The sequence below is a fragment of the Gopherus flavomarginatus genome, chromosome 3, assembly GCF_025201925.1.
Source record: "Gopherus flavomarginatus isolate rGopFla2 chromosome 3, rGopFla2.mat.asm, whole genome shotgun sequence".
In the NCBI taxonomy this organism is placed as follows: domain Eukaryota; kingdom Metazoa; phylum Chordata; order Testudines; family Testudinidae; genus Gopherus; species Gopherus flavomarginatus.
This window is the reverse complement of record NC_066619.1, coordinates 282,384,620-282,412,174: the sequence shown is the minus strand read 5'-3', so window position 1 is coordinate 282,412,174 and position 27,555 is coordinate 282,384,620. Positions and strand designations below refer to the sequence as shown.

The 27,555-nt window shown below is 48.9% G+C and overlaps 1 protein-coding gene across 1 annotated transcript in view; it reads right to left on the bottom strand.

The window, feature by feature from the left end:
* FBXO41 (F-box protein 41) overlaps nucleotides 1–27,555 on the bottom strand; it is a 94,111-nt gene that overhangs the window by 28,249 nt on the left and 38,307 nt on the right. The window lies entirely within an intron of this gene.

The following is a 27,555-nucleotide window of genomic DNA, read 5'->3' as shown; positions in this document are numbered from 1 at the left end:
GACTGCCATTCATCCTCTCACAGGCCGGCCTTGCTGGGCCCGGGGCACCAGGAAGATACTGGCCAGCTTTATCTTCTGTGCCAAGTTCAGACAGGCAGGGAACACGGGGTGCACGTAAACTCCGGAATCTTAACCTGGGACCAACTCTGCCCTGCCAGTGACCTTAACCATCCCTCTTCAGGGTTTATCACTGAGGGAAGAGGTGCCGTCATGCTGTTTTCCTTCTGATGCATTTAGACAGACTATTACAACCCCTGCTTTAGGGAAGGAAAGACCAAGGTACAAAGTGGTGAAATTACTTGCCCACCAAGTCTCAGTTAGACGCAGGTATACTGGTGCCTTGTCCTGTGTTGTAGCCACGAGCTCACCCAGGAGATCTGCAATGGAGCTGGAGATGGGATCCGGAGCTCCTGGCAGACTGGATTTCTCGGGCGGGGTCATCTCGGCCAGGGGTGAAAGTAACTTAAAGGACTTACTGGTATGGAGGGCCGGGGTCCTGGGGGGGCAGTGGGGGCGCAACCAGAAGGGGGCAGAGCCAGGAGACTTCTCTAGCCAGATCAGCTGTGTTGGGAGGGGCTGACATGAAGGACATTCAGCATCAGATAGGTCACTTCTGTCAACCAGAGGCACTTGGCTGGAACAGAGGGTTCGGAAAACGAGACCTGCTACTTCCCACTGAAGCATCTCTGGCTGCTGAGCCCTGGATCCTGCTCCGTTTAATAGCAGAGCAACAGGAATCATGGGGGTCACTTCACACCTCGCAGATGGGGCCAGGGCAACAGGGAAAGCTGTTCACAGATTCTGCCTAATAGCCCTGTATGGGCCTAATCCTGCCCCCCTGCCCTTCGGACCCTAGCTAGCGGTGTCCCTCACTCGCCAATAAACAGAGTTGGGGCTTGGATCTCCCGGGCCTCAGCTACTCCGGCAGCCTGGTGCCACCACTGTCACAACCCGGCGGGAGCCAAGCCCATCTCTGACGCCCACTGCACGAGCCCTGGCAGGAAATTCTGGCATCAGGTAGAGGGTGAAAACAGCAGCTGGAGCAGAGGAACTCTGGAGATGCCAGTTTATAAAAATGCTACAGTCGGAGTCATCTACTACATCCACACTCACCCAGCGCGATCTCCTGCAGCAACGGCCCCCCACACACTACAGCGACCACGGGAGTCACGACCAGGCTTTGGGGTTATGACTGGAAAAAGATCCCAGCGTTGTTTGCACATCAGAGCTAGACGGGTCAGAGGCTTCGTGAAAAGCGACAGGGCGTTTCCAGGCTAGGTCACTGGGTCAAATCCAGCCTAGCTCAGCAGTGCCCAACAATTGCGGGTGGACTCTGAATTGAGTCAGTCTCGGTCCGGTTCCTAGGGGAGCTGCTTCCCCCACCTGTGGAGGCAGAGCCATGCTCCCTACCCCAGAGTGGGGCCAGCCTGGCTGTGTTGTACCGACAGCGCTATCCCGCGGTACGGCTGGGAGGCTGTCGTGTTTGGGGCTCTGACTACCCCGGGTATTTATATTAAAAGAAGGGTGGAGAGCCCATCTCTTTGCAAATGCCCTTTTAAATTATCTAAGCACAGACAGGAGCTGAGCAATGGGATATGATCTCAGAGCCCCACCAGCCTCCCCGTGCCCTGTAGTATGCACCTCGCCTCTCTTTGGGGCTTGTTCCTTTTAGCTGCGCTGCAGCTGTGGGACAGCCTCTGACTCTTCCATGGCCAGCAGCAGCCCTGCTGCAAAGGGAGCACAGAGGCTTGGTGCCAGCCCGATGGGGTCTCTCCGAGTCAGTTGCCAGGTGGGGGTATTTGGCTTATAGCAGGGTGGGCCTGGCAAAGCGCAAGTACTGGGGCAGAGGCTGTCTCTTAGTTCTGTACTTGGCTGGTGCCTAGCTCCTACGTGCTACGATCATGGATCGTTACAGGGTTTGGTGACACAGTGTTGAGCGGCCACATAGTGACACCTGCACCAGGACATCAGCCAGGAAGAAGCCTCCACCCGCGGAGGGCAACTCTCTCTCTCTCTCTTTCTGCTAGCAGCAAAGTGCTCCCTGCCCTGACGTGCAGCTCGTCACGCAGCCCCACACAAGTGTTCTGTGATGCACGCCACAACCCAAGCAGCAGCACATCATTGCATCGCGCCACTAATAGCTTCCCACCACGACTGCGCCTCGCGGCCTCATGGAGGTGCTCCAGTGGACGTCCCCCAGGAGGAAGACTGGGAATCAGCCTTGGCGTCTGAACGGAAATTTACAATAAAATCCCAAAGCCCAGAAACAGACCAGCTCCATCTCAGTATCGAACGCAATTACCGCTGTGTGCATAGATCACTGAAAAATACACACCTGCCACCCACACGCCGCACTGCAGAATCCTGGAAAAACTCGCCTGTGACAGGAGCTTTTTGTAATAGGAAATGCACCAGCAGAAACACAGCATGTAAAGACACTTGCACCCCCTTTAGCAAAACCCTTTTCTCGTCCCCTCTGAATAAATACCTTCCTGGAGTCGTCACGCTAGAACATCTGAGGGACCCTGGAGAGGAGCCTGCAGCTCAGACTTGAGCTAGATTGGATGCATTGGAGTGATGCTACACGAGTGAGTAACCCCCCTGGACTTAATGGGACTCCTTAGATGTGCATTTGCAGAATCAGGGCCATGGTGAGCAACGAGGGCTTGCCACACGCGCCAAGATTATTAGTGGTGTTATTTATCATTTACTCTGCAACAGCACCTAGGAGCCCCAGTAATGGGGTCCTGTTGCACTGCTAGGCGCTGTACATTTTAATTGCTATTAGGCAGGTGTATTACAGTAGTGCCTACGAGCCCCAGTAACGGACCGGGACCTAATGGTGTGAGGTGCTGTACAAACACAGGCCAAAGAGATGGTCTCTGTCCATTACAGTCTAAGGACAAGGCCAGTGTCCCGCAGGTTCGTATTTGGGGGTTGATGAGGTGGAATAGGGGAGAGTCAAAGGGGATGGGAGGAAGAGGGAGCAGGGCTGTCATAATTTAGATGCATCAGGTGATTATTAATTAGTATTATTTTTCTTCCCAGCAAATCAAAGAACAGGGCCCCTTTGTGCCAGGTGTGGTACAAACATCAGAGAAAGAGGTTCCCTGCCCCAAGGAGCCTGCAGAGTGTCTGAAAAAGAACTAGGCAAAGAGCCAATGAACTCCTCACGTGGGAGTGGACTGAAGATCTGAGGTTAAAAATGCATTCACAGTGCGCCCGCAGTGTAAGTGGGGAAAAAGTGTGTGTGCATGAGTGGGGGAGGCACCGCTGGCACGCACACGCAGATCAGCTGGCAGAGAAAATAGAGAAAGAGGTTAAATCTAGCCAAAGGGGTTAATGGGAGTCTCAAGGCCATTCACAACCATGTTAGGGAGAAACAAGGGCCAGGGAGAACCCAGAGCCACTCAGAAATGAGGAGGAGGCTGAAATTATTGACCTTAAACTGGTGAAGGTGTCGAGCCCTTTTTGTAAATGTGTCATTCCCCAAAAAGAAGTAGGAGCAATTGGGAAGAATATTGATATTAATCGGGTCAGGAAATATTTGGAACACGGCCCATACAGTAACTTCTGGCCCAGCTGCCATGCATCTTGGGGAAGTCGCTGAGGAGCTCACTGCACTGCTGACAATCACTGGGGGGAAATCCTGGGTGACTGAGACCAGAAGATGGGAAAATCAAACGTAGCGTTGATATTCAAACAGTGGAAGAAGAGAGACCTTGATGATTACTGCCTCATCTGTCCACATTTATTCTTAGTGAAATGATTGAACAAATAACCACAGTAAAAACAGATCCCGAGTATGCAGGATAAACAGACCGGCGAGCCATAAGCAGCATTGAGAGGTTACAAGGAATAAATCAAGCCCAACAACCTTGACTGGTGCTTTTTTTTTATAGAATTATAAATTTATCAGAGGTTGGGAATGCAGCCGATGTAACATACTGGGATTTTAGTCAAATATTTTATACCTTGGCTGGGTAATTCTTACTTGAAAAATTAATTTAAACTGGCAGGGATTTGAACACTGTTGCGTGGATGGAAAATTGGCTGAAAGGCCATAAACAAAGGGTAATGATATATGGCAGTGTAGCAGATGAAAGGCGGGATGTCAGAGTAAGGTAGAAGTAGTGGCTGATGTCCCATCTTATTTGACATCTCCATTAATGATGTGGAAGGGAGAGTAGATGTCACATTAGTTAAATCCACAGAGGATCCTAAATAAGAGGCATTGTGACATCCGAAAGGACAAAGAACTAACACAAAAGGACCTATCAGGTTAAGTCCTCAGCTTGTGTAAATCAGTGTAGCTCCTCTGAAGTCAATGAAGTTACTTTGATTTACACCAGCTGAGATCTGGCCCCTGGAGAAGCTGGAGATATGGACAGAAAATACAAGGGAAGACATCTGGGGGGAAATAATCCAAAGGACAGATCTTTGTTAGGAGGGTGAAATCTGGAAAGCAGCTATGCTGAAGCAGCCTTCAGGTGGGAAGGGGAAAGCAGAACAGACCTGAGTTTGTGATGTAGTACAGCAACGGCAACATCAACACAAATGGTGGACTCCCTTGGCCCTATGCACAGAGACATCTCATTTCAGCACAGGGATGTCATGACAGCTCACTGGAAACCTTTTGCCAGCATTTGTATTTCAATGAAAACTGCCTTTCGGAAGAAATGGACATAGTGCAGGAAAATGTCTAGCATCAGCAATGTTTTTTCAGGTTTTCACAGCAAACGTTTCCGATTCGGACAACTGAAAAGCAAAAGCAAATCAGGTTTGGCTTTTTGAGCTGTCCATTTTTCTCTGAAACGCTCACTGTTTTTCCACCGACGTTTCGGTGCCACCGAATATGTTTCAGAAAAATGTAGGACTGGAAGGGGTCTCCTGGGCCATCAAGTCCAGTCCATGTTTTCCCAGGCAACCCTGTCACATCATCCCCTTCAGAAACTTACAAAGCTCCATCTTAACCCTCATTAGGTTCCCCCCCCCCCCCGCCTGCTCCTATTGGGAGTCTGTTCCAGAACCACCCTCTTCGCATGGCTAGAAACAGTTTTCTAATTTCCAGCCTTAACCTACTCATGGCCAATTAATTCCCATTTGGTCTTGTGCCCACCACTCTCCTTTAGCTGAAATGACTTTTCTCCCTCCCTGGTATGTATCCCTCCGGATTTCATTTTCTTCTACATTATTCACAAGAAATAAAACACACTTCCCAACTAGCTCTGGAGCAGGGTGTCATAAACAGATAGCTAAGGGTTAATGTCTCTTTCACCTGAAGCACCTGACCAGAGGACCAATCAGGAAACTGGATTTTTTCAACTTTGGGTGGAGGGAATTGTCTCTCTGTGTCTTTGTTTTCTGGCTGCCTGCTTGCTCTGAGCTTTGGAGAAGTAGTTCTACTTTCTAGTCTTCTGTTTCTAAGTGTAAGGACAAAGAGATCAGATAGTAAGTTCTATGGTTTCTTTTCTTTGGTATTTGCATGAATATAAGTGCTGGAGTGCTTTGATTTGTATTCTTTTTAAATAAGGCTGTTTATTCAATATTCTTTTAAGCAATTGACCCTGTGTTGTATCATCTAATACAGAGAGAATATTCGTACTTATTTTTCTTTCTTTTTATATAAAGCTTTCTTTTAAGACCTGTTGGAGTTTTTCTTTACTTCAGGGAAATTGAGTCTGTACTCACCAGGGAATTGGTGGGAGGAAGGAATCGGGGAGATTTGTGTGTTGGATTGCTAGCCTGACTTTGCATTCCCTCTGGGGGAATAGGAAAGTACTTTTTGTTTCCAGGATTGGGAACAGAGAGGGAGATTCACTCTGTTTGAATTCACAGAGCTTGTGTCTGTGTATCTCTCCAGGAGCACCTGGAGGGGGGAAGGGAAAAAGGATTATTTCCCTTTGTTGTGAGACTCAAGGGATTTGGGTCTTGGGGTCCCCAGGGAAGGTTTTTCAGAGGGACCAGAGTGCCCCAAAACACTCTAATTTTTTGGGTGGTGGCAGCAGGTACCAGGTCCAAGCTGGTAACTAAGCTTGGAGGTCTTCATGCTAACCCCCATATTTTGGACGCTAAGGTCCAAATCTGGGACTAAGGTTATTACATGGTGGCAGTGGTGGGATTAGAATCCAGAAGCCAGTAGGAATATTATATTTTTCTTTTCTCTGCTAAGGGCTTTTTAGCAGAGAGAAGCAGTTGGTTTTAAAAGGGAACCAGAGAGAATTTTTTTTTCTGCTCTCTCTGGCAGTTTGTGGCTTGCATGTTAAGCAGAAGTCGTTAAGGACTATTAACAGTCTTTTGTCACACAATAGCACTCCCATTGAGAGTCGTACCAGCACTATATGAATGCAAATAAAGTGGTTTTTCAGGTTTACTTGACATTGAAGATTAGCTAGAGAGAGAAAAGGAAAAAAGCACTGTTGCTAGGCAGACTTCAGGAGGCAACAGAGAACCTGCAGTTCAGAAGATAAACACCGGAGGGCACCCCAACACAAGAAAACAGGAATCATGACTTCTAAGGCAAAAATTGCGGCCGAAAAACAAATCAAAGAAGCTGAACACAGGCGACAAATGGAGATGAAAGAAAGAGAAGAACAAATCAAACAGGCAGCACACAAAAGAAAACTAGAGGAAGAAGAGTTCGCCCACCGAAGGAAACAAGAAGAAGAAGAGTTGGCCCACCGCCGAGAAATGGAAAAGCACCAAAAAGAAATGGAAAAACAACAAAAAGAGAATGAAGAAAAGTAAAAACAGAGAAAACATGAACTGCAGTTGGCAAAAGCTGGGCTGCATGTGCCAGCCAACCCTAACAACCCAGCGCCAAATATTGCTCCACAGCACAGGAAATTTCCCACCTACAAGGCAGGTGATGACACCGAGGCCTTCTTGGAAAATTTTGAAAGAGCCTGTCTTGGGTACAGCATTCCCGAAGACCAGTACATGGTAGAATTGAGGTCACAGCTCAGTGGACCTTTAGCAGAGGTGGCAGCTGAAATGCCTAAGCACCAAATGAATGACTATAAACTTTTTCTAACCAAGGCCAGATACAGTATGGGGATAACCCCAGATCATGCCCGTCGGCGCTTCACAACCCAAAAGTGGAAACCAGAGGTGTCATTTCCCAAACACGCCTACTACATTGCAAAAAACTATAAGGCCTGGCTAACAGGAAACAACATTCAAACCTTGAAAGAACTGAACCTCCTCATACAAATGGAGCAGTTCTTGGATGGTGTTCCTGAAAACATCACGCGGTACATACAAGATGGAAACCCCAAAAATATCGCTGAGGCGGGGGAGATTGGAGCCAAATGGATGGAACTGGCAGAAAGCAAGAAAGCTACTGTCAAGGGGAACGATTACCCCAGGGGGCACACAGACCATAAACCCTACAACCGAGGACAGCCAAAGACCCCACATACCACCCAAGTAAAGCCACAGATACCCTACCCTTCAACCTCACCAGTCTCCAGTAACTCACCTCGGCCCAGTGACCCATCAGATGGAAGATGCTTTAAGTGTAATGAACTAGGACATATCAAGGCCAAGTGTCCCAAGAACACCATGCGAGTGCAATTCATTACACCACCATCACACCCAAGATCCCCAGGCCCGGATGCCTCTCAAATACCCTTGGAGCGAAGGGAAAATTTGAGAGTGGGCGGAAAGAAGGTTACTGCGTGAAGAGACACAGGGGCACAAGTGTCAGCTATCCACCAATCCTTCGTTGACCCCAAATTCATCAACCCAAAGGCCAAAGTTACAATTTACCCCTTCATGTCACAAGCTGTAGACTTGCCTACAGCTCAACTGCCTGTCCAGTACAAAGGCTGGTCAGGAATGTGGACTTTTGCAGTCTATGACAATTATCCTATCCCCATGCTACTGGGGGAAGACTTGGCCAACCAGGTGAGGCGGGCCAAGAGAGTGGGAATGGTTACACGTAGCCAAACCAGGCAAGCTTCCAGACCCATTCCTGTTCCTGAGCCGTCCACAGAGGCCCCGTCTGTGTTACCAGAGACCCAGACAGAGGTAGTGGACCCGGATTCCATGCCTACCACTGAAACAGCCACAGCATCTCCAGTCCCAGACCCGGAACTGGAACAACAACCAGCACCAGCAAGTGCAACTACATCTTCAAACTCAACGCCAGAGGGCGCCAGCGAGCCAAAACTGGCAGAAGCGACAGACAGCCATACCCAAAAGGCTCAGCCAGAGCCTGAAATACCCTCAGGTGCACCAGCGGAGAGCGGTTCACCAGCAACGGAAACAACCCCATCACCTACATCACTTCCAGAGGGACCAAGCCCAAGTCCACAGTCTGAGGAAGAACTGGTGACCCCAGCCTCAAGGGAACAGTTCCAGACTGAGCAGGAAGCGGATGACAGCCTTCAGAAAGCTTGGGCGGCGGCACGGAGCACCCCACCGCCTCTCAGCTCTTCTAATCGATCCCGGTTTGTTATAGCCCAAGGACTTTTATACAAGGAAATTCTTTCTGGTGGACACCGGGAAGAATGGCAGTCGCACAAACAGTTGGTGGTTCCAACTAAGTACCGGGGGAAGCTCTTAAGCTTAGCCCATGATCATCCCAGTGGCCATGCTGGGGTGAACAGAACCAAGGACCGGTTGGGGAAGTCCTTCCACTGGGAGGGGATGGGCAAGGACGTTGCCAAGTATGTCCGGTCTTGTGAGGTATGCCAAAGAGTGGGAAAGCCTCAAGACCAGGTCAAGGCCCCTCTCCAGCCACTCCCCATAATTGAGGTCCCATTTCAGCGAGTAGCTGTGGATATTCTGGGCCCTTTCCCAAAAAAGACGCCCAGAGGAAAGCAGTACGTACTAACTTTAGTGGACTTTGCTACCCGATGGCCAGAAGCAGTCGCTCTAGGCAACACCAGGGCTAACACTGTGTGCCTGGCCCTAACAGACATCTTTGCCAGGGTAGGTTGGCCCTCTGACATCCTTACAGATTCAGGGTCTAATTTCCTGGCAGGGACCATGGAAAAACTGTGGGAAACTCATGGGGTGAGTCACTTGGTTGCCACCCCGTACCACCATCAAACCAATGGCCTGGTGGAAAGGTTCAATGGAACTTTGGGGGCCATGATACGTAAATTCATCAACGAATTCTCCAATAATTGGGACCTAGTGTTGCAGCAGTTGCTGTTTGCCTACAGGGCTGTACCACATCCCAGTTTAGGGTTTTCACCATTTAAACTTGTGTATGGTCACGAGGTTAAGGGGCCATTACACTTGGTGAAGCAGCAATGGGAGGGGTTTACGCCTTCTCCAGGAACTAACATTCTGGACTTTGTAAGCAACCTACAAAGCACCCTCCGACACTCTTTAGCCCTTGCTAGAGAGAATCTAAAGGATGCTCAGGAAGAGCAAAAGGCCTGGTATGACAGACATGCCAGAGATCGGTCCTTCAAGGTAGGAGACCAGGTTATGGTCTTGAAGGCGCAACAGGCCCATAAGATGGAAGCATCATGGGAAGGGCCATTCACGGTCCAAGAGCGCCTGGGAGCTGTAAACTACCTCATAGCATTTCCCAATTCCTCACTAAAGCCTAAAGTGTACCATGTTAATTCTCTCAAGCCTTTCTATTCCAGAGACTTACAGGTTTGTCAGTTTACAGTCCAGGGAGAGGATGCTGAGTGGCCTGACGGTGTCTACTATGACGGGAAAAAAGACGGTGGCGTGGAAGAGGTGAACCTCTCAACCACCCTGGAACGTCTGCAGCGGCAACAAATCAAGGAGCTGTGCACTAGCTTCGCCCCATTGTTCTCAGCCACCCCAGGACGGACTGAACGGGCATACCACTCCATTGATACAGGTAATGCTCACCCAATCAGAACCCCACCCTACCGAGTGTCTCCTCATGCCCAAGCTGCTATAGAACGGGAGATCCAGAACATGCTACAGATGGGTATAATCCGCTCATCTACCAGTGCATGGGCATCTCCAGTGGTTCTGGTACCCAAACCAGATGGGGAAATACGCTTTTGCGTGGACTACCGTAAGCTCAATGCTGTAACTCGTCCGGACAACTATCCAATGCCACGTACCGATGAGCTATTGGAAAAGTTGGGACGTGCCCAGTTCATCTCTACAATAGACTTAACCAAGGGGTACTGGCAAGTACCGCTAGATGAACCTGCCAAGGAGAGGTCAGCATTCGTCACCCATGCGGGGGTGTATGAATTCAATGTCCTTCCTTTCGGCCTTCGAAATGCACCCGCCACCTTCCAAAGGCTGGTAGATGGTCTACTAGCTGGACTGGGAGAATTTGCAGTTGCCTACCTCGATGATGTGGCCATTTTTTCTGACTCCTGGCCCGAACACCTACTACACCTGGAAAAGGTCTTTGAGCGCATCAGGCAGGCAGGACTAACTGTTAAGGCCAAAAAGTGTCAAATAGGCCAAAACAGAGTGACTTACCTGGGGCACCAGGTGGGTCGAGGAACCATAAACCCCCTACAGGCCAAGGTGGATGCTATCCAAAAGTGGCCTGTCCCAAGGTCAAAGAAACAGGTCCAATCCTTCTTAGGCTTGGCCGGATACTACAGGCGATTTGTACCACACTACAGCCATATCGCTGCCCCACTGACCGACCTGACCAAAAAGACCCAGCCAAATGCAGTTAAGTGGACTGATGAGTGTCAAAAGGCCTTTACCCAACTTAAGGCAACGCTCATGTCTGACCCTGTGCTCAGGGCCCCGGATTTTGACAAGCCATTCCTAGTAACCACCGATGCATCTGAGCGTGGTATAGGAGCAGTGCTCATGCAGGAAGCAACAGATCACAACTTCCATCCTGTCGTGTTTCTCAGCAAGAAACTGTCTGAGAGGGAAAGTCACTGGTCAGTCAGTGAAAAGGAATGCTATGCCATTGTGTACGCCCTGGAAAAGCTACGCCCATATGTTTGGGGACGGCGGTTCCAACTACAAACTGACCATGCTGCACTAAAGTGGCTTCATACTGCCAAGGGGAACAACAAGAAACTTCTTCGTTGAAGTTTAGCTCTCCAAGATTTTGATTTTGAAATTCAACACATCACAGGAGCTTCTAATAAAGTTGCTGATGCACTCTCCCGTGAGAGTTTCCCAAAATTCAGTAGTTAAAAAGTGTTCTTAAAATGTAGAAGTCTGTTAGTTATATACTTAGGAGTATATGTAAAGGTGTATGTGTTGTATTAATCTGTTTATTTTCAAGTTCTAGAAGGAAATCGCCGCCAGTGAGATTCCCCACTGTCTGCAATTTGGGGGGCGTGTCATAAACAGATAGCTAAGGGTTAATGTCTCTTTCACCTGAAGCACCTGACCAGAGGACCAATCAGGAAACCGGATTTTTTCAACTTTGGGTGGAGGGAATTGTCTCTCTGTGTCTTTGTTTTCTGGCTGCCTGCTTGCTCTGAGCTTTGGAGAAGTAGTTCTACTTTCTAGTCTTCTGTTTCTAAGTGTAAGGACAAAGAGATCAGATAGTAAGTTCTATGGTTTCTTTTCTTTGGTATTTGCATGAATATAAGTGCTGGAGTGCTTTGATTTGTATTCTTTTTAAATAAGGCTGTTTATTCAATATTCTTTTAAGCAATTGACCCTGTGTTGTATCATCTAATACAGAGAGAATATTCGTACTTATTTTTCTTTCTTTTTATATAAAGCTTTCTTTTAAGACCTGTTGGAGTTTTTCTATACTTCAGGGAAATTGAGTCTGTACTCACCAGGGAATTGGTGGGAGGAAGGAATCGGGGAGATTTGTGTGTTGGATTGCTAGCCTGACTTTGCATTCCCTCTGGGGGAATAGGAAAGTACTTTTTGTTTCCAGGATTGGGAACAGAGAGGGAGATTCACTCTGTTTGAATTCACAGAGCTTGTGTCTGTGTATCTCTCCAGGAGCACCTGGAGGGGGGAAGGGAAAAAGGATTATTTCCCTTTGTTGTGAGACTCAAGGGATTTGGGTCTTGGGGTCCCCAGGGAAGGTTTTTCAGAGGGACCAGAGTGCCCCAAAACACTCTAATTTTTTGGGTGGTGGCAGCAGGTACCAGGTCCAAGCTGGTAACTAAGCTTGGAGGTCTTCATGCTAACCCCCATATTTTGGACGCTAAGGTCCAAATCTGGGACTAAGGTTATTACATGGTGGGAGATAGACAGAATCCAGAAGCCAGTAGAAATATTATATTTTTCTTTTCTCTGCTAAGGGCTTTTTAGCAGAGAGAAACAGTTTGGTTTTAAAAGGGAACCAGAGAGAAATTTTTTTTTTCTGCTCTCTCTGGCAGTTTGTGGCTTGCATGTTAAGCAGAAGTCGTTAAGGACTATTAACAGTCTTTTGTCACACAATAGCACTCCCATTGAGAGTCGTACCAGCACTTATAGGCATGCAAATAAAGTGGTTTTTCTGGTTTCCCTTCATTGAACATTAGCTAGAGAGAGAAAAGGAAAATTAGCTAAAGGCACTGTTGCTAGGCAGACTTCAGGAGGCAACAGAGAACCTGCAGTTCAGAAGATAAACACCGGAGGGCACCCCAACACAAGAAAACAGGAATCATGACTTCTAAGGCAAAAATTGCGGCCGAAGAACAAATCAAAGAAGCTGAACACAGGCGACAGATGGAGATGAAAGAAAGAGAAGAACAAATCAAACAGGCAGCACACAAAAGAAAACTAGAAGAAGAAGAGTTCGCCCACCGAAGGAAACAAGAAGAAGAAGAGTTGGCCCACCGCCGAGAAATGGAAAAGCAACAAAAAGAGAATGAAGAGAAGGAAAAACAGAGAAAACATGAACTGGAGTTGGCAAAAGCTGGGCTGCCTGTGCTAGCCAACCCTAACCACCCAGCGCCAAATATTGCTCCACAGCACAGGAAATTTCCCACCTACAAGGCAGGTGATGACACCGAGGCCTTCTTGGAAAATTTTGAAAGAGCCTGTCTTGGGTACAGCATTCCCGAAGACCAGTACATGGTAGAATTGAGGTCACAGCTCAGTGGACCTTTAGCAGAGGTGGCAGCTGAAATGCCTAAGCACCAAATGAATGACTATAAACTTTTTCTAACCAAGGCCAGATACAGGATGGGATAACCCCAGATCATGCCCGTCGGCGCTTCAGAACCCAAAAGTGGAAACCAGAGGTGTCATTTCCCAAACACGCCTACTGCATTGCAAAAAACTATGAGGCCTGGCTAACAGGAAACAACATTCAAACCTTGGAAGAACTGAACCTCCTCATACAAATGGAGCAGTTCTTGGATGGTGTTCCTGAAGACATCACACGGTACATACAAGATGGAAACCCCAAGAATATCGCTGAGGCGGGGGAGATTGGAGCCAAATGGATGGAACTGGCAGAAAGCAAGAAAGCTACTGTCAAGGGGAACGATTACCCCAGGGGGCACACAGACCATAAACCCTACAACCGAGGACAGCCAAAGACCCCACATACCACCCAAGTAAAGCCACAGATACCCTACCCTTCAACCTCACCAGTCTCCAGTAACTCACCTCGGCCCAGTGACCCATCAGATGGAAGATGCTTTAAGTGTAATGAACTGGGACATATCAAGGCCAAGTGTCCCCAAGAACACCATGCGAGTGCAATTCATTACACCACCATCACACCAAAGATCCCCAGGCCCGGATGCCTCTCAAATACCCTTGGAGCGAAGGGAAAATTTGAGAGTGGGCGGAAAGAAGGTTACTGCGTGGAGAGACACGGGGGCACAAGTGTCAGCTATCCACCAATCCTTCGTTGACCCCAAATTCATCAACCCAAAGGCCAAAGTTACAATTTACCCCTTCATGTCACAAGCTGTAGATTTGCCTACAGCTCAACTGCCTGTCCAGTACAAAGGCTGGTCAGGAATGTGGACTTTTGCAGTCTATGACAATTATCCTATCCCCATGCTACTGGGGGAAGACTTGGCCAACCAGGTGAGGCGGGCCAAGAGAGTGGGAATGGTTACACGTAGCCAAACCAGGCAAGCTTCCAGACCCATTCCTGTTCCTGAACCGTCCACAGAGGCCCCGTCTGTGTTACCAGAGACCCAGACAGAGGTAGTGGACCCGGATTCCATGCCTACCACTGAAACAGCCACAGCATCTCCAGTCCCAGGCCCGGAACTGGAACAGCAACCAGCACCAGCAAGTGCAACCACATCTTCAACCTCAACGCCAGAGGGCGCCAGCAAGCCAGAACTGGCAGAAGCAAAAGACAGCCATACCCAAAAGGCTCAGCCAGAGCCTGAAATACCCTCAGGTGCACCAGCGGAGAGCGGTTCACCAGCAACGGAAACAACCCCATCACCTACATCGCTTCCAGAGGGACCAAGCCCAAGTCCACAGTCTGAGGAAGAACTGGTGACCCCAGCCTCAAGGGAACAGTTCCAGGCTGAGCAGGAAGCGGATGACAGCCTTCAAAAGCTTGGGCGGCGGCACGGAGCACCCCACCGCCTCTCAGCTCTTCTAATCGATCCCGGTTTGTTATAGCCCAAGGACTTTTATACAAGGAAATTCTTTCTGGTGGACACCGGGAAGAATGGCAGCCGCAAAAACAGTTGGTGGTTCCAACTAAGTACCGGGAGAAGCTCTTAAGCTTAGCCCATGATCATCCCAGTGGCCATGCTGGGGTGAACAGAACCAAGGACCGGTTGGGGAAGTCCTTCCACTGGGAGGGGATAGGCAAGGATGTTGCCAAGTATGTCCGGTCTTGTGAGGTATGCCAAAGAGTGGGAAAGCCTCAAGACCAGGTCAAGGCCCCTCTCCAGCCACTCCCCATAATTGAGGTCCCATTTCAGCGAGTAGCTGTGGATATTCTGGGCCCTTTCCCAAAAAAGACGCCCAGAGGAAAGCAGTACGTACTAACTTTAGTGGACTTTGCTACCCGATGGCCAGAAGCAGTAGCTCTAGGCAACACCAGGGCTAACACTGTGTGCCTGGCCCTAACAGACATCTTTGCCAGGGTAGGTTGGCCCTCTGACATCCTTACAGATTCAGGGTCTAATTTCCTGGCAGGGACCATGGAAAAACTGTGGGAAACTCATGGGGTGAATCACTTGGTTGCCACCCCGTACCACCATCAAACCAATGGCCTGGTTGAAAGGTTCAATGGAACTTTGGGGGCCATGATACGAAAATTCATCAACGAATTCTCCAATAATTGGGACCTAGTGTTGCAGCAGTTGCTGTTTGCCTACAGGGCTGTACCACATCCCAGTTTAGGGTTTTCACCATTTGAACTTGTGTATGGTCACGAGGTTAAGGGGCCATTACACCACTCTCCTTTAGCTGAAATGACTTTTCTCCCTCCCTGGTATGTATCCCTCCGGATTTCATTTTCTTCTACATTATTCACAAGAAATAAAACACACTTCCCAACTAGCTCTGGAGCAGGGGTAGGCAACTTATGGCACGGGTGCTGAAGGCGGCACGCAAGCTGATTTTCAGCGGCACTCACACTGCCTGGGTCCTGGCCACCGGTCCGGGGGGGCTCTGCATTTTTAATTTAATTTAAATGAAGCTTCTTATACATTTTACAAACCTTATTTACTTTACATACAACAATAGTTTAGTTATATATTATAGACGTATAGAAAGAGATCTTCTAAAAACGTTAAAATGTATGAGTGGCACGCGAAACCTTAAATTAGAGTGACTATATGAAGACTGGGCACAGCACTTCTGAAAGGCTGCCGACCCCTGCTCTAGAGGGAATACTCCTTCACTGCAGGGGGCGCTGTGACCACCTCTGGAATATTGTATTGCATGGCGGGCATCATGGTGCCCAAACCGGGGGCGGAGGGGGGGAGAAGAGTTCCGAGAAGTGTAACAAAAACCATCATGAGGCTGGAAGGACTGACTGAAGGGAAGAGAGGAAACAGATCTAGTGCGGCTAATGATTCCGGGCAGGGGACCAGATAGCCCAGGACTTGCAAGACTCGAAACACCCAGAAGGGGAAGCAGATGCGAGGGCTAATGACGGGAGTTATGGGAGGAAAATAGGAAGGCTTCAATCAAGGAAGTCCTGCTTGTCAGGGAGATGGATCAAGCTGTGAAATAGCCTCAAAAGAGCGGAAGCCACATTGCTTGGGACATTTTAAAACTCGAGTGGACTGAACACTAGACAACCTCCCGAAATGGACCAACCCTGCACTGGCTGCGAGGTATGGGCTGGACGATCTCTTCGGTCCTTTGCATCTCTAATGTCCGAGTATCAGAGTCTCAGTGGGTTTAAACGGGCGTAAAACGAGGAATGGACATTTATATGGCTAACAAAGTAGCCCCAGTTCTAACAGTCAGTGCTAACAGTCTGGAAGGGTACGACAACGTTAAGCTTGGTAAAGCCAATCTAGATCCCGAAGGTCTAGTACGGCACGTGTCATAAACAGATAGCTAAGGGTTAATGTCTCTTTCACCTGAAGCACCTGACCAGAGGACCAATCAGGAAACCGGATTTTTTCAACTTTGGGTGGAGGGAATTTTGTGTCTGAGGTCTTTGTCTGTCTGCCTGCTTTCTCTGAGCTTTGGAGAAGTAGTTTCTGCTTTCTAATCTTCTGTTTCCAAGTTGTAAGGACAAAGAGATCAAATAGTGAGTTATATGATTTCTTTTCTTTGGTATTTACATGTCTATAGTGGCTGGAGTGCTTTGATTTGTATTCTTTTTGAATAAGGCTGTTTATTCAATATTCTTTTAAGCAATTGACCCTGTATGTGTCACCTTAATACAGAGAGACCATTTGTATGTATTTTTTCTTTCTTTTTAAAACCTGTTAAAGTTTTTCTTTACTGGGAAATTTCAGGGAAATTGAGTCTGTACTCACCAGGGAATTGGTGGGAGGAAGAAATCAGGAGGAGATCTGTGTGTGTTGGATTTGCTAGCCTGATTTTGCATTCCCTCTGGGTGAAGAGGAAAGTGCTTTTTGTTTCCAGGACTGGGAACGGAGAGGGGGAGTCACTCTGTTTGGATTCACAGAGCTTGTGTCTGTGTATCTCTCCAGGAGCACCTGGAGGGGGGGAAGGGAAAAGGATTATTTCCCTTTGTTGTGAGACTCAAGGGATTTGGGTCTTGGGGTCCCCAGGGAAGGGTTTTCAGGGGGACCAGAGTGCCCCAAAACACTCTAATTTTTTGGGTGGTGGCAGCAAGTACCAGGTCCAAGCTGGTAACTAAGCTTGGAGGTTTTCATGCTAACCCCCATATTTTGGACGCTAAGGTCCAAATCTGGGACTAAAGTTATGACAGCACGTCCTACATTCCTCGAGAGCACAGCTTATTGTCAATAGGGCGGTGCTGAAGGACAGCAGCTGAGCAGCTGGCCTGTATTTCTGTGACAATCACACCCCCCCCCCTCCGAGAGTGGAAACATACACACACAGAATCACACGTGAGCACAGAGACATGTGCACTGCTGCGGAAACATGAGAACACACGGAAGCACGTTAGTGTGTGCAAGGGAGCACACACACACCTTCCCCTGTAAGGAAGATGGGGCAGAAACTCACTGTTGTTTGCGGGTCAGCTCCTGCTCCTTCTGCACCAGGTCCTGCTTGAGGGAAGCCAGCATCTCCACGCTGACGTCGACCTGGCGGGAGAGCTCCATCGCCCGGTCCTCCAGCTCCTGCTTCTCCCGGCTCAGCCTCACGCTCTCCTGCTTGGCCTTCTCCAGCTCTGAGCTCTTCCGGTCCAGCTCCACCTGCAGCCGGCCCACTTGTGAGGCGATCTTCTGCTCCACCTCTTCCGTTAGCTTCTCCAGCCGCTTGTCCACCTCCAGCTTCTCGAAGGCCCGAATCTTCAGGCGGGTCAGGGCCTTCCTCATAGGCAGCGTCCACAGCGGCGGCGGCGGCAGCGGCGGCAGCAGCAGGAGGGGTGGTGGCCGAGCTCATGGCCTTGCGGGTGAAGATCTCAGTCAGCGGGGATCTCGATCTCGTGCACGTAGCAGGACGCAGAGGAGGAGACGGCTCCAGCTCGTCGGCCGAGATGAGGTCGCAGGCAAAGCGCTGCTCCTTGCTCTGGAAGGAGGTGCTCTCGAAGATGTCCCGTCGGGCGGCTGGGGTCAGCAGGGTGGCATCAGATGCCAAGGGGAAGACGGGTGGCATCGCAGATGCTGTTGGTCTTGGACAGGATATAGAGAGTCTCATAGGTGTGGTTGTACTCCAGGTGGGCCCGCAGCGAGGAGAGGCTCCGGAAACGCTTGTGTTCCCCGCAGCGTGGACAGCGGTAAGGCAGGTCCAGAGAGGCCATCCCTCAGCCAGAGCCGCTCCGCCTGCCACACACCCTTCCGCAGGACGGAAGCAGGGCCGCTGTCATGGTGCAGGCCAGGGGGCGGCGGGGACACAGGGAGGGGTGCCGGCGCTGGGGGGAAGAGGGCACCGTGGGCGGGGTGCTGGCTCCTTAAGGGCATTTCCAGTTAAGGGCCGAGAGGCAGACGTGGCGAGCGGGCAGGTGGTGAGCCTGAGGGAGGTTGGTGCACCATCAGGCGACGCCGGCACTGGGCACTGAAAGAGAAAAACAACATCAGCGGTTCATGGGCAGTGCTTCCACCTTCCCTCCCCCCACAACCCCTTTCCTTCACCCCCACAGCTACCACTTCTTGTTCCCTTCCCTTCCCCCAGGACCCCTTAGCTCTCCTCGCCCCCCCGCAAACACCTGTCCTTCCTGTTCCCCTGCCTCGGGATCTCTCTCCTTCCTCAGCTCCAATCCTGGGTGACTTTGCCTATAGTGTGTAAAGGGACAGCCCTCTCCCCCCCCCAGGCTGGAGGTTTTAAGCCACACTCTGTCTGTGAACGTTTGCCTGAGATGGTTTTCCAGAGGATCTGCTCTAGTCAAACTGGGAATTGTTCTCTGACCTGCAGGAGGTCAGACTAGCTGACTGCAATAGCCCCTTCTGCCCTCGAGTTCAGCCAGCCAAATGCTGCTCCCCACTTCGGGGGCATCAAACCCCTCCCTTGCGCCTGCCTCATCAGGTGGCTGCGATGCCACTTACAGAAGGCAAAGACAGCAGGTTCAGATGTAGTCGCTAGAACCCGTGAGGCCAACATCACGCTCCTATGCACATGAGACATGGGGTATGTCTACACTACGGGATTATTCCAATTTTTCATAAACCGGTTTTGTAAAACAGATTGTATAAAGTCGAGTGCACACGGCCACATTAAGCACATTAATTCGGTGGTGTGCGTCCATGGTCCGAGGCTAGCATCGATTTCTGGAGCGTTGCACTGTGGGTAGCTATCCTGTAGCTATCCCATAGTTCCCGCAGCCTCCCCCGCCCATTGGAATTCTGGGTTGAGACCCCAATGCATGATGGTGCAAAAACAGTGTTGCGGGTGATTCTGGGTAAATGTCATCACTCATTCCTTCCTCCGTGAAAGCAATGGCAGACAATCATTTCACGGCCCTTTTTCCCTGGCAGACGCCACAGCATGGCAACCATGGAGCCCGTTTCAGCTTTTTTTTTTTTACTGTCACCGTATGTCTACTGGATGTTGCTAACAGACCCGGTACTGCAGCACTACACAGCAGCATTCATTTGCCTTTGCAAGATAGCAGAGACGGTAATCAGTTGTTCTGTACCGTCTGCCATGCCATTGTAAATTGGCGATGAGATGACGGTTATCAGTCATTCTGTACCATCTGCTGCTGACATGGGTGCCCCTGGCTGAGGTCGGCCGGGGGCGCAAAGACAAAAATGGGAATGACTCCCTGAGTCAATCTCTCCTTTATGGTATCTAAAAATAGAGTCAGTCCTGCCTAGAATATGGGGCAAGTGTACTAGAGAACCAGTGTACCAGAGAACCAGAGAGCACAGCCACTCCGTGTCAGATCCCGCAGAAATGATGAGCTACATGCCATTCTAGGGGGTGCCCCTGCAACAATCCCACCCGTTGCTTCCCTGCTTCCCCAACCCTCCTGGGCTACCGTTGCAGTGTCCCCCCACTTGTGTGATGAAGTAATAAAGAATGCAGGAATAAGAAACACTTGTTAGTGTTAGTGACTTGTTAGTGAGATAAAATGAGGGGGAGGCAGCCTCCAGCTGCTATGATAGGCCAGGCAGGACATTAAGCGGTGCGGGGGAGAGGAGCCCAGCATCCCGCTGCTATGATAGTCCAGGCAGTACAGAATCTTTTTCTTTACACATGAAAGGGAGGGGGCTGATGGAGCTCAGCCCCCAGTTGCTATGATGAAGACGGTTACCAGCCGTTCTGTACCATCTACTGGGAATGACCGGGAGTCATTCCTATTTTTACCCAGGCGCCCTAGGCCGACCTCACCTGAGGCCAGCCAGGAGCACTCACGGGATGATGACAAGGATGGCTACTAGTCTTACTGCACTGTACCGTCTGCCACCGGGGAGGGGAGGGGAGGGGAGAGGATACTGCTGTTCACTGCCGCAGCATCGCATCTACCAGCAGCATGCAGTAGACATACGGTGACATTGAAAAAAGTCAAGAAACGATTTTTTTCCCTTTTCTTTCACCGGGGGGGGAGAGGGGGTAAATTGATGAGATATACCCTGAACCACCCCGGACAATGTGTTTGACCCTACAGGCATTGGGAGCTCAGCCAAGAATGCAAATACTTTTCAGAGACTGCTGGGGACTGTGGGACAGCTGGACTCCTCAGTCCCCCCTCCCTCCCTCCATGAGCGTCCATTTGATTCTTTGGCTTTCCGTTACGCTTGTCACGCAGCACTGTGCTGTGGACTCTGTATCATAGCCTGGAGATTTTTTTCAAATGCTTTGGCATTTCGTCTTCTGTAACGCAGCTGTGATAGATGCTTAAGGAAATTGAGGCTCAGGTGATCTTCAGTGGGATTCTGTCGGTTCCTAGAAAAGGACAACAAAGGTGTGACAAGATTATGGCGATCAACAGATGGCTCAGGCAGTGGTGCTATAAGGAGGGCTTTGGGATGTACGGCCGCTGGGAAGCATTTATGGACAGAAGACTGTTCTCTCGGGGTGAACTTCACATGAGTAAGGAGGGAAATAGACTTCTAGGATGGAGGCTCACCCAACTGATTAAGAGAGCTTTAAACTAGGAATTTGGGGGAGATGGTTGGGAGATGTCCAGGTAATCTCCATGCCGGAATTTCTTCTTGAGAGGGAAGAAAACAAAATAAGAGGGGATACAGCCGTGGACAGAAGAATTGGCATAAGGAGGAAGGGTAGTGTAGATACCAGTCTAGCAGGTGATGCTGGTGGTGGAATGTCTGTGCCTAACTGGGTAAAGAATGTCAGTGATGCCAAACGGCAAAAATTAAGATGTCTGTACACTAATGCGAGGAGCCTAGGTAACAAAATGGAGGAACTAGAGCTACTGGTGCAGGAAGTGAAACCGGATATTATAGGGATAACAGAAACATGGTGGAATAGTAGTCATGACTGGAGTACAGGTATTGAAGGCTATGTGCTGTTTAGGAAAGATAGAAATAAAGGCAAAGGTGGTGGAGTAGCATTGTACATCAATGAGGAGGTTAACTGTAAAGAAATAAGAAGTGATGGAATGGACAAGACAGAGTCTGTCTGGGCAAAAATCACACTGGGAAAGAAAGCTACTAGAGCCTCCCCTGAGATAGTGCTTGGGGTGTGCTACAGACCGCCAGGATCTGATTTGGATATGGATAGAGACCTCTTTAATGTTTTTAATGAAGTAAACACTAATGGGAATTGTGTGATCATGGGAGACTTTAACTTCCCAGATATAGACTGGAGGACAAGCGCTAGTAAGAATAAAAGGGCTCAGATTTTTCTGGATGTGATAGCTGATGGATTCTTTCACCAAGTAGTTGAAGAACCAACAAGAGGGGATGCCATTTTAGATTTGGTTTTGGTGAGTAGTGAGGACCTCATAGAAGAAATGGTTGTAGGGACAACCTTGGTTCGAGAGATCATGAGCTAATTCAGTTCAAACTAGATGGAAGGATAAACAAAAATAGATCTGGGACTAGGGTTTTGACTTCTCAAGGGCTAACTTTAAAGAATTAAGGAAATTAGTTAGGGAAGTGGATTGGACTGAAGAACTTGTGGATCTAAATGCGGAGGAGGCCTGGAATTACTTTAAGTCGCAGCTGCAGAACTATCAGAAGCCTGCATCCCAAGAAAGGGGAAAAAAACCATAGGCAGGAGTTGTAGACCAAGCTGGATGAGCAAGCATCTCAGAGAGGTGATTAAGAAAAAGCAGAAAGCCTACAAGGAGTGGAAGAAGGGTGGGATTAGCAAGAAAAGCTATCTTAGTGAGGTCAGAACATGTAGGGATAAAGTGAGAAAGGCTAAAAGCCATGTAGAGTTGGACCTTGCAAAGGGAATTAAAACCAATAGTAAAAGGTTCTATAGCCATATAAATAAGAAGAAAACAAAGAAAGAAGAAGTGGGACTGCTAAACCTGAGGATGGAAAGGAGGTTAAGGATAACCTAGGCATGGCCCAATATCTAAATAAATATTTTGCTCAGTCTTTAATAAGGCTAATGAGGAGCTTAGGGTAATGGAAGGATGACAAACGGGAATGAGGATATGGAGGTGGATATTACCACATCTGAGGTAGAAGTCAAACTTGAACAGCTTAAGGGACAAAATCAGAGGGCCCAGATAATCTTCATCCAAGAATATTAAAGCAACTGGCACATGAAATTGCAAGCCCATTAGCAAGAATTTTTAATGAATCGGTAAACTCAGGGGTTGTACCGTACGACTGGAAGAATTGCTAACATAGTTCCTATCTTTAAGAAAGGGAAAAAAAGTGATCCGGGTAACTATAGGCCTGTTTGCCATCTGTAGTATGTAAGGTCTTGGAAAAAATTTGAAGGAGAAAGTAGTTAAGGACATTGAGGTCAATGGTAATCGGACAAATTACAACATGGTTTTACTAAAGGTAGATCGTGCCAAACCAACCTGATCTCCTTCTTGGAAGGGACAGATTATTTAGACAAAGGAAATGCAGTTAGATCTAATTTACCTCGATTTCAGTAAGGCATTGACACGGTTCCACATGGGGAACTATTAGTTAAATTGGAAAATATGGGGATCAATATGAAAAAACTGAAAGGTGGATAAGGAACTGGTTAAAGGGGAGACTACAACGGGTCGTACTGAAGGGTGAAACTGTCAGGAGGTTACTAGTGGAGGTCCTCAAGGATCAGTTTTGGGACCAATCTTATTTAACCTTTTTATTACGACCTTGGCACAAAAAAGCAGGAATGTGCTAATAAAGTCTGCGGATGACACAAAGCTGGGAAGTATTGCTAACACAGAGAAGGGACCGGGATATCAACCAGGAAGATCTGGATGACCTGTAAACTGGAGTAATAGTAATAGGATGAAATTTAATATTGAAAAGTGCAAAGGTCATGCATTTAGGGATAATAATAAGAATTTTAGTTATAAATGGGGACACATCAGTGGGAAGCAAACAGAGGAGGAGAAGGACCTTGGAGTATTGGTTGATCGCAGGATGACTATGAGCCGCCAATGTGATATGGCCGTTAAAAAAGCTAACGCAGTTTTAGGATGCATCAGGCGAGGTATTCCAGCAAAGATAAGGAGGTGTTAGTACTGTTATAAAGGCAATGGTGAGACCTCATCTGGAATACTGTGTGCAGTTCTGACTCCCATGTTAAGAAGGATGAATTCAAACTGGAACAGGTTCAGAGACGGGCTACTAGGGATGATCCAAGGAATGGAAAACATGCCTATGAAAGGAGACTCAAAGAGTTGGCTTGTTTAGCCTAACCAAAAGAAGGGTGAGGGGGGATATGCTTGCTCTTTATAAATATATCAGAGGGATTAATATTAGGAGGGAGAGAGGAATATTTAAGCTTAGTACCAATGTAGACACAAGAACAAATGGGTATAAACTGGACACTAGGGAAGTTCAGACTTGAAATTAGACGAAGGTTTTAACATTAGAGGAGTGAAGTTCTGGAACAGCCTTCCAAGGGGAGTAGTGGGGGCAAAAGATATATCTGGCTTTAAGACTAAGCTTGATAAGTTTATGGAAGGGATGGTATGATGGGATAGCTTAATTTGGGATTAATCTTTGATTATCAGCAGGTAAGTATGCTCAGTGGTCTGTGATGGGATGTTAGATGGGAGGGATCTGAGGTACTGCAGAGAATTCTTTCCTGGGTGCTGGCTGGTGAGTCTTGCCCACATGCTCAGGGTTAGCTGATCGTAATTGGGGTGGAAGGAATTTTCCTCCCGGGGCAGATTGGCAGAGGCCCTGGAGGTTTTTCGCCTTCCTCTGCAACGTGGGGCATGGTCACTGCTGTGGATCTCTGCAGCTTGAGGTCTTCAAACCACAATTGAAGATTTCAATAACTCAGACATAGGTTGTATAGAAGTGGATGGTAGGATTCTGTGGCCTGCTTTGTGCAGGAGGTCAGACTAGATGATCATATTGGTCCTTATGACCCTAAAGTCTATGAGTCTATAAGATTGTCTCCCCATACAGCGATCAGATCCAGTATCTCCGCACGGTCCATGCTGGAGCCCTTTTTTGGATTTGGGACTGCATCGCCACCCATGCTGATCAGAGCTCCATGCTGCGCAAAAGGAAATAAATTGAAAAGTTCGGGGTCTTTTCCTGTCTACCTGGCCAGTGCATCCGAGTTCAGACTGCTGTCCAGAGCGGTCACAATAGTGCACTGAGGGATACCGCCCAGAGGCCAATACCGTCGATTGTGGCCACACTAAACCATCGATATGGTAATACCGATTTCAGCGCTACTCCTCTGTCGGGAGGAGTACAGAAACCGGTTTAAAGAGCCCTTTTATATCGATATAAAGGGCACTCGTATGTAGGACGGGTGCAGCGTTAAAATCGGCTTAATGCTGCTAAAAATCGGTTAAATGGAGTGTAGACCAGGACTCAGAGGGAGGAACAAATGGTGGAGAAGAGAAAGATGGAAAGCTGTGACAACAGTGCCTGGGAGGAGGGGAGGTGCTGTCTCAGAGTGGGCTCTGGCTCCACCAGGTTCAACGCCAAGGATTAATTTGACGAAGGTGATCCAGGATACGACCACCAGGCACCAACAAATGGAAATCTCTGGCAACCTGCAATGGAGGGTCCAAGAGAAGGGCTTTCATAAAGTAATCTCTGTCCCTCAGCACAAAACCCGCACACAAGGTGGTACAGTTGTTGTGGGCCAAGATTGAGATGTATTGATAGAGTAAGTTGTGTGGGGAACACATGGGCTGGAATAGCAGCTGGCTGAGAGTCAGGAGAGGGGACATTGGAAGAGCTGTGTGGGGCCCCATGAGGGGCTGCAATTAGGAGGGGAAGGGGCAATTGGCAGAGTTTGGGTGGGGGGAGCCCAGGGCTGGGACAGCAAGGGGCTGACGGCGTTTGGATTGAGGGGCATTGGCAGAACTGTGCGTGTGGGGAAAAACACGATTTCCGAGGATAATGAGGCAACTGTTACCACCCCTGCTGAGGATCTGTAAGGAAAACATTATTTACCAAACTAAATGTTCTTCCCTTTCGAATGAGGGAGGAAAGGAAGGGAATTTAATCAAGTGTGAAATTGACATCTGCCTTGGGCAAACATACCAGACCCCCCCTGATCCTTGTTAACAACGGTAGGGAAGCATCCGGTGTAGATAGCTATCCAAAACCAGTCAGAACTGATCAGGCGCCGACACCGGAAAATGCATTCGTTATTCAGCTTGGCTTCTCCTGCGCGGCTTCTTATTTGGGCACCGGAGGGGATTCTTTGTGACGGCAGCCTTGAAATAGTGATGGGAATGACCGCTTGGAGCACCTAGTCCATTCCCTTCAGCAGGACCATCCCCTGCAATTCTACTCTGTGGTACAGCTCCTGTGCACCTTCACCCAGGCCAGCGGCAAGTGTCCCAGACAAATGAGACTTCTGCCATTTCCACTGGGGGACCATTACCAATGCCTGATAGACACCAGAGCCAGGCTATCCAGTTCCTGCTATTCAGCTGAAATTTCCAGGTGCTGGATTTCCCCACATGGCACTTTGCAATTGACCCGACTCCCTTTTCCCTTCTGCTGGTGACACAGAAGCCATATTTATGTCTGAGCCGTCTGATTCTTTAGCTAAGTGCAGGATGACAAAGTACCCAGTTGCCCATGGTGAACAATGACCATTTATTCATGTGTGCCTCATCTGTCTCAGCCCATCCTTGCATCAGCCGCGGCACCCAACTGACAAGGTAAGTGAGGCAAACGTGCCTAGCAATAGTTGTTCATTTACCCTTGTAGAAATGGGGGAACCTTGTTTACTTATTTAGCCTATGCGATACGCCTGCTTCTCCTGTACCTTAGTCTTCTCCTTCAGTGGCTAGCACCCGACAACACAAAGAGGTGTATTTGTGCACACAGGCATTGGGGAGATATTCTAATATGCTGGAATGAATGGTACACTCCTGAAAAGCCCTGGAGTGAAAGCCCTGGAGACCAGAATCCTCCATTTCTGGTATAACATGGGCAGTGACAATGCCAGCTCCCTGTGTGCACACACATAGCCCCTACCCTCGACATGGGGGGAACACCTCTAGGAGTCTGAGAACTTAGTCTCCAGGGTCTTTGATCCCCTGCTGCAAGGGTCAGCGCCACGCCCCAGTTTGAACTGAGCACTAGCCAGCCGTCTCTTATATGATCCCACACCACCTTCAGCCCCAGAAAACAGCCAGAGACTGTACCGGGCTGCGTCTGTGGCAGCTTGTATAGAGTGAGCCTGAAACGCACAGAAGCAGAGGTTGATTGCCCAAGCATGCACTAGCCTGCAGGGCCCGGGAAAGCCATTAAACCATTCTGACTAGCAGAAAAACAGTGCATGGCATGACGTGAAATCTCAGGGGCCAAGGATAGGCCCTGACAGGAGCCAGCACAAACAGAGGGCCCGCTCCTCATTGTGCATATAAACACCAACTCGCGTGCCCCTCCTCTCTGTGTGATTCAGCGTCCACCCACCGAGTCTGGAGGGAATCTGGAGTCAGGGTGCAACAAAGGCCGAAGGACATGATCATCTACGCTGACCGTCTGCATAAACCACAGGCCTCAAAAACCTTCCCCGAGATCCCTGTCTGAGCTATAATCACCATCGTTTCTGCTGCTAGGGAATCCCAGGATCTCCAAACCAGGACCTCTGGCATCACAAGCAAGAGGCAGAACCCTAGGCCAGGCATTTAGAAGAAGCCATAAATCACGCACAGTCAGGGGTGATAGTGAATACGCAGCCGATGTCTCAGGAGCTGCTGAGGACAGGACACAAATTCGCAGGCCTGGGGTAGTGTTAGGTTCAAGGGAACTGGAGCACATTGCCCTGAGCTACCTAGTGACCCCTAGCGACATCATCCACTGAAAGTCATTGGGACTGCGCCATTGAGAGTGCCCAATCTACATTGCCTTTGAGAAGTACTTTCTAGTCATGCAACACCATTGGAATCCAAGACGTTTCCCGTGATCTCATCCAGGTTGAGCTCTTGAGAAATGACTCTTTGCAGGGTAATCCCCCTCCAAACTTTGAGTCAGCGCACAAAAATCCATTGACTAAAATGGATAGCAGAATCAGGCTGCAGATTAGGTTTCCACGACAGAAAGAACAGTT